Here is a 7,193-nt window from a genome sequence, read left to right as displayed (position 1 = left end):
GCGGGGGCTCGGCCCCTGCCCCGGTGGGGGGTGGGGGGGCGGCAGCGGGGGCGGGAGCCAGCTCAGACCTCAGACATGGAAGCGTGCCTTCCGGCCCTGCGGCGCACAAGCAGGGGAGGGGGCCCCCTCCTCCCAGGTGGACCCCTGGATGTAGAGAAGATGCCCCGCGGGGTCCCCTCTGGGCAAAAGCCAGTGACCCCAGAGGAGAATCCGTCCGGAGGGCAGATGGCCTTTGTTTTTAAACCTTCCCCGTAATGAACATCATCTCTGAGCATATAGACACACAAACATATTTAAGAGTTTTATAATGTGTATTTATTGTTCAAAATAGCCCCAAAACATGCCAAGTGTTTGCAAAGGAAGAACAGGGCTCCTGAACCCTGGGGTGGGGGGGCACATGTCAGTGGCTCTTCTGTTGGAGTTCGTGGCCACTCAGAGTTCTCTGCTTGCCCACACGGTCCTCCCCAGTCCATAGTGCGGGCCTGAGCCCTGATGGATCCGCTCCTGGGCCCCATTCAGGGTGCTCTATATAGAGTGGGGAGTGTCCGGCCTCCCCTTCTTCCTAGGGAAGGCAGGGCAGCGGGTCTGTGCTGCGGGGGCGTGGATGCCATTGACCTTCTCCAAGGGCAGGACCTTCCCGGAGCCCTGTGAAGCAGGAGTCTGGTGCTGATAGTCTGGGTGGGTTCACGGAAAGCAGAGGCCCCTGAAAGAGGAGGAAACAGACAGTCAGGAGGGACCCCAGAGCCTTCTGGACAAACGAGCTGGGTGCCTCCCTGGGGTCCCAGGATGGTGCCCGCGACTCTGAGTCACCTGGCCCAGCTGAACACACATGCCTCCTGCTTCCCTCTCCTCTGTTTCTTCCCCTGGCACCTGGCATCCCGGACAGAAAGGGGCTACAGACCCCGGGCCGTGGGCGGGGGCGGGGGGCAGGCCCACCTCCCCTCTCCTCCTCCTTTTCCTTCCATCGCCTCGTCTCCCAGCCAGCCCCCTCCCCACTTCAGCCCCCCTTCTATTTTTCCTGGCTTAAACCTGCCACAGACACCACCACACCCGGAAAGAGATAAATAAATAAAAGAAAAACAACTTCAACTGTGAAAAGCAGTCCAGATCTGAATTTTTTCCGGCCTGAGTTAATTACACTTTAAATTGGCATGTTTACTGATCGGGGATTTCAAGTTAACAGAGACACCCCCCTCCCCAACTGTTTGTACAGTAAGACTCGGCAGGCTGGCGGGCTCCCCCAGGCCTTGGCAAGCCCTCCAGCCCCCCTGCCAACGAGAAGCATAACAGAAACATCTATTTTTGAGTGTTAGAGAAAACGAAGATATCACAGATGGTGGGGAAACAGCATATTCTGGAAGGCTGCCCACACCCCCGGGCTCCGCACACAGCGGCTTGCCCCAGGGAAGAGCGGGGCCTTCGCTCCCAGGGGAGCCTGGAGGCCGGGGCCCCACTGTCCCCAAGCCAGGGGTCTAGGCTGCTCAAGCCTCTCTCGCGCTGCAGCCCGTGTGAGGCTCACACAGCTCCCCGCGGCCGGGCAGAGCGCGCCGCGCCACTCCTTGGCGCAAGGCTGGCTGGGGTGCGCCCGGGGCTCTGGGCGGGAGTCAGGAGGCTGCTTTCCTTCACTCACTCCACGAGCACTGTCTGGGGCCCAGAGGTGCGACACCAGTACCGAGCCATGATCTCCGTCCCGAGAGCCACCCGGTTAATGAGCTGGGGTCTCCCCTCCACTGTGCGCCCCAGGCAAATCCCACCTTGGCTCCAGGCCCGAATGGGAGGCACCCTGTGGGCCTTCCAAGTGCACTCACCTGACCCGGGCAAAGCCTCCGGCCCACAGCCCGCACCTCTCCAGGCAGCGGTGGGAGGGTGTGGCTACCGCTCGCCCAGCCCTTGGCTCGTGACTGTGATCAACCAGTCTCCAAGTCTCGGGCGGCCGCCCAACGGCGAGTCCGGCGTGCCTGCGGGGACGGGACAAGAACAGGGATCACAGGACACCTTCCCTGGGCGCAGGGGCCCCACAACGACCAAACCAGAAAGCCCTGAGCCTGCACAGCCTGCTCTCTGGCCGAGGCGTACCTGTTGATTGAAGAACCAGGGAACGGATACCTGCAGTTTGAGGCTGGAGTTTGTATGTTGGGCACAGGGGCAAATCAGGGACAGCTTCCTGTAGGAGGTGGCAGTGAAGCTAGACCCTTAGCGACATGGAGGGACATTCAAGGCAGGGGTATGGCATGAACACAGGGCTGGCACTGGGGCTCACAGGTATGAAAACCAGCAACGCACACCAAGGGCCCGAGGGGGGCTTAGACATGTTCAATCGTGCACCCACTGGGGTCCAGTAGCCATACTGGCCACGGAGTCCTGCCACGCCCGGGCTGTGGGACCTGACCCAGAGCTGTGGGCTCACCTGCCGGGCCTGCCCTTCCTTGGGATCCTTCCCCACTCCCACCCCGCCTTGCGCAGGTTCCTCTCCACGTCTTGGGGATAATGGGAAAATGATGAACGAGCCACCGTCACACCCTTTCTTCCTGGCCCTCAAGCCAGTCCCCGCCTGTGACAAATGGCCCCTCGGCCTCCGCGGGGTTTTTTCAGCCGCCTTGGCTGCAAACCTTGGCGGCGCTTGGTGGAGATTTATGTCCATCTTCCCTGGATTCTTTTTCTGCTTCTTTATTCCCTCAAAGAGCACACTTTTATTTATTCATTCCACAAACGTCCTTCCTGCCCCTCCTGGGTGCTTCTTCCCAGCAATGACGAGAGCCGATTTCAGTTTACCCTCTCACACTGAACAACTATTCTGTGCTGCTGTCTGCAGCCGGCCCTGATCCTGGGCCTTAGCTGAGCACCTACTATGAGCCAACACTGCGGGGCCAAGGCCCTGGCTTCTAGAAGCTCCGTGGCAGGGCAGCAGCAACACTGTCCTCAGCCATGGGTGCCGGGTCACCCCATTTTTGCAAAGGAGGAACCCGTTTATTTGCCAGAGGCAGGTCCTGCCCCCGGAAGTTTGAGGCGATGCTCAGAAGAAATGCCACGTATGAGGATGCGAGCTGCAGGGGTGGGGGGACACGGGACATGAACTCGGGAGCCCCGCTCAGCCCTGACATCCCACGGGCTCTTCCGGGACGGCACCGGCCACTGGGTCTGCACGGGGTGGTCCTGGAACATGAGCAGGGGCAGAGCAGGGAGGGGGCGGTGGGCATTCTGGCTCAGCGGCTGCCCAGACAAGACCCGCACACGACTCTCAACGGCGCTCAAATGTGGCAGCGAAAAACGCATGTCCTAGTGGGCTCCACCGTGTCCTGGGTCTCCTGCCGGAGCGGGCAGCCCCCTCCCCAGGCCAGACAGGAGCCGGGGGCCACGGGGACCGCACCAAACTGGCTGGCACCAAACTGGAGAGACTCCAGGCGGGGGCAGGGAAGAAGCCGCTTGAAGTACAGCCCGCTGAGCATTGAGAAGAGCAAGCCCCCCACCTTGTGCAAAGAGAACGTGGGCTGACTCCACGGGCCTGCCTTCTCCTAAGGCCTGGAATGTTCCTGAAGCCATGTGGCTCTCAGCAGGCAGAGTGCTGAGGGGCCAGCCCTGCCTTGATGCCCGCTGCGCCCTCTCTCACCCTCCCTGCACCCCACGTCCTTGCGGTAAATGAGAGCCTGCTCCCCCAAGGCTGACGGGTGGTGGTGGGGGGTGCAGGGAGCAGACACCTTCGAGCGGGGCCAGGCGGGGCCTCTTCATGTTCCTTCTCATCCCCTTGAAAATGATTAAGGCAGTGAGAACACGGTCCAGTTGCTCTAACAGCTTTTTCAGTTTTCGAAGTGGCTCTCACAGAACCGTATCCAGGCGACGGGGCGCGGGCGGCCGGGGTCCTCGCCCACGCAGGCCCCGGGAGATGGTGAGCGCCTCAGGAGCTCGGACCACGGCGGGTTTCCACGGCACCTTGGAGACGGGCCCAAGTCACTGACCCTGTGGCTTCAGGGTCCACGGCAACGGCCCTCGGGCGGCTGCGGGGACAGACGTTTTCATTTGTCCCTTTGTTTATTCTCTCTTCTGCTCAAACAATAGATAAACCAGTAATTTGGCTTTTAATGAAATTCCGCACCAAGCGGCATGGGGTCACCGTCTCTGGGTCTAAAATGAGTTTGGGACATATGCTGCCTGAATGCCTGGTGGTGGGGCTGACACTGTGTCTCATGCATAATTCTCCAGTGCCAGCTGATAGACCCAGTGCTGTCCCCGAGGGGGAGCCTGCGGGGCCTAGAGGCACTGGGGCTATTACAGCTGGGTGTGGGGATGGTTACATCCGCGCTATTAAATAAGGCTAATGTCGCCTCCCGCTCCTACAAACATTTAATATATTCCAAAGATGTGTGGATGCATTAACAGCAATTTTCATCTCCAAATGTCCCCATTTAGTCAGCTCCATGCATAAAATATTAGCCCTGACACACCACACTCGAGCCTGTTGCAGACCGAGCTCCCCAGAGCACCTGCTTCTGAGCACGGCAGAGTGTGCTAGAAGGTGGGGCGGGGGGCCCTGATGATGTTTGCAGGATTATATTGGGGCTCATCGCTCCTTTTGGGGGGTCTTGGAAAATGGAGAGAAGAGCCCAGACCCAGCCGACCTGACCTTTATTGCAGCAAACCTCAACTCTCCCAAATGCCATCTAGAAGGGACAGAAAAAGCCAGAAGGCCAAACAGTGTTTAACCAACGTAAAGAATTTCTCAAAACCAATTACCATATTCATGGGCTCTGTCACCATGTTTTCCTGAGAGCCTCCTCTGCGCCCAGCACTTTCCTGGGGATTAACTTGATAAGGTCCCTGCCCTTAGGGAATCTGTGAGTCAATCAGCAAACACCATTTCTCTAGTTTGGGCCTGGCCTGGGTCCCAGGGCTTGGGGACACAGTAGGCAACAGGAGAGAAAAAAAGAAAATCCTTGCCCTGAGAAATCTGCATCTGGGGGAAGAGAGAAGACAGACATTCACTCACGTCAGGTCACTGCAGACAGCAGTCAGCCAGGAAGAAAGTCTTAACAGGGTGACTGACAGAAGGCGGCCAGGAAGAGGGACACCTCGATGAACGAGGGACATCCCATCCCCTCCAGAATCCTGAGCCTCTGACTCTAGAAAGGGGAGGACCCTTTTGAGCAAGAGTGTGTGCTAAGGGTTCCCAGACAGGGATGTGCAGGGTGTGGGGAAGGCCTGGAGGGGAGGGGGCCGCCCCGGACCCAGCTCCCAGTAGGTGGTGGGTGGCCCTGAATGGGGGGCAGGGAGTGGTACATGCAAATGTCAAAAGAAGGGCGTGGCAGGCCGTCCAGGTTCTTGGTTGGGTCTGCAGCGGGGCATGAGGAAGGGGGGGGGCCTCGGAGGGGCTTTGGGCAGTGCAGAGAGAGCCAGACCACTTTCTGGAAGGCTCCACCGGCAGAAGAAGGATGGGGAGACCCAAGAGGGGCCTGTGCAGTGGTCTGAGCCGGAGAGGGAGGCCCCTCAGGCAGGGCCATGCCAGGGGCCGGAGAGGCGGGCTGGGCGCACAGGGGAGGTGGGGCTGCCACACCAGGGGCCGGTGCCCAGGGGAGGGGAGGCGGCCTGGAACCTCGCCGCCCTCACCGCTCCCCTGGCAAGGTCACTGCGGGAGCCCTGGCGCTGGGCAGAGAGACCACAGGCTGCAGGAGGCCACCAAGAGCAAGGCAGGCGCAGGGCAGGGCCTTCCAGGGAGAGGCTGCCGTGTCACCTGCTGGGGCAAGGCCACCCGGCGTGGAAAGCGCTTCCTGCAGCCCGTAAGACAATTAGCAAATGCCACACCTCCTTAGGTCATCCCTCCGGGGCCCTCTGGGAGCTCACCTTCCAGGGGCCCTGACCCTTCCCCCCACCCCGCGACCCTGCCGCGGCCTGGGCAGGGCCGGAGCCCGTGGGGAATGAGCGTCGGCGGGTGGGGGCCTCGCCCGAGGTCGGCCGCCTGCCCGGCGCAGACACCTCGGGAACGGCCGAGCTGGGGGCCGCTCTCGGAAGCCTCGGGGGCGCGTGGGGCCGGGAAGAACGCGTGCCACAGACCCCACGCCACGTCCACGGGCCGGCGGCATGGACACCTCCGTCACCTGCAGCCGGCGCCCGCGGGGGACGCGTCCAGGGCGGGATTCGGTACCGGAAAGAGGTTGACTGTATAATATTCATCGTATAGAAAGTGAACACCTCACAGGCAACCTATTTCAGGGACCACTGCACACGGCGGACTGCAGACGGGCGGCTCCTTCCCCGAGCACGGCCCCGCGCCCGCCCCAGGCCGCGGCCGCGCCCCCGGCCCCGCGCTCCCGGGCCGCGGCCCGCAGGAGGCGTGCGAGGCGGGAGCTGGCGCGGAAGAGAGGTCGACCGTGTATTGTGCGTCATGATGACGGCGAACGCGCCACGGGCAACCTCTCCTCACGCACCACTGGAGCAGCGTGCGGAGCAAGCAGGCCCGGGGGCCGCCCCGAGGGGGCGGCGGCGTCGGGACCCCCGAGGCAGGCGGATGGGCGGCAAAGCGGCTGCGGCGGCCGGGACAGGCCTCCCGCGTGCAGGCCATGCGTGGGGTCAGCCGCTGGGGGGCGCCCTGGAGCTGGCCGCTGCCCACCGTGCGGGCGGCGGGGGGGGGGGGGGGGGGGGGGGGGGGGGTGCCGTTCGCCTTCCAGAGCCAGGCCGCAGGGCCCACGTGGCCTCCAGGAAGCTCTGCCAGCAGGGACTCGACGCTGAGGGTTGGCAGAGAGGGTGACAAACGACATAGGCAGAGCCCACGCACTCACGTACCCTGGAGGGGTCGGCCCCAGGCTGGACCCAGCGCGAGAGCCGCGGGTGGTACTGAAAACAGGCCATCTGTGTTATATTCGTCATTAATAAAGCGAACTCATCACAGACAACCTCTCCTCAAGTACCCAGACACGCCGTCCAATGGCCGCCTCGCAGACGCCGTCCTGAGGGCGGATCAGATGCGAAAGGTGAGGGGGCGGCACCCTGCGGCGCACGCCCCGCCCCGCCCCGCCCTCCGGGGGCGGGGACACCGGCCGCCCCGCCCTCCGGGGGCGGGGACACCGGCCGCCCCGCCCCACGCCCGCCCCCACAGGGCTTCATCTCCAAGAGAGCATCCAAGGTGAGATTTGATACTGAGAAAAGATCAACCATGTATTATTCGAAGCCAAGAAAGCGAATATAACACGGTCGATCTCCCTTCA

The 7,193-nt window shown here is 62.2% G+C and overlaps 1 long non-coding RNA gene across 1 annotated transcript; it reads right to left on the bottom strand.

The window, feature by feature from the left end:
- Positions 1-292: 292 nt before the first annotated feature.
- On the bottom strand, positions 293-5,299 carry LOC120244581. The gene is made up of 2 exons (XR_005531576.1): positions 1,809-5,299; positions 293-703 (listed from the first exon to the last, which is right to left on the bottom strand). It is a non-coding gene; the product is annotated as an uncharacterized LOC120244581 (long non-coding RNA).
- Between the last annotated feature and the right edge of the window lie 1,894 nt (positions 5,300-7,193).

Source organism: Hyaena hyaena, unplaced genomic scaffold (genome assembly GCF_003009895.1).
Source record: "Hyaena hyaena isolate Hyena2069 unplaced genomic scaffold, ASM300989v1 scaffold_386, whole genome shotgun sequence".
In the NCBI taxonomy this organism is placed as follows: domain Eukaryota; kingdom Metazoa; phylum Chordata; class Mammalia; order Carnivora; family Hyaenidae; genus Hyaena; species Hyaena hyaena.
The sequence above is the reverse complement of the archived record's forward strand: the minus strand, read 5'-3'. Positions and strand labels throughout refer to the sequence as shown.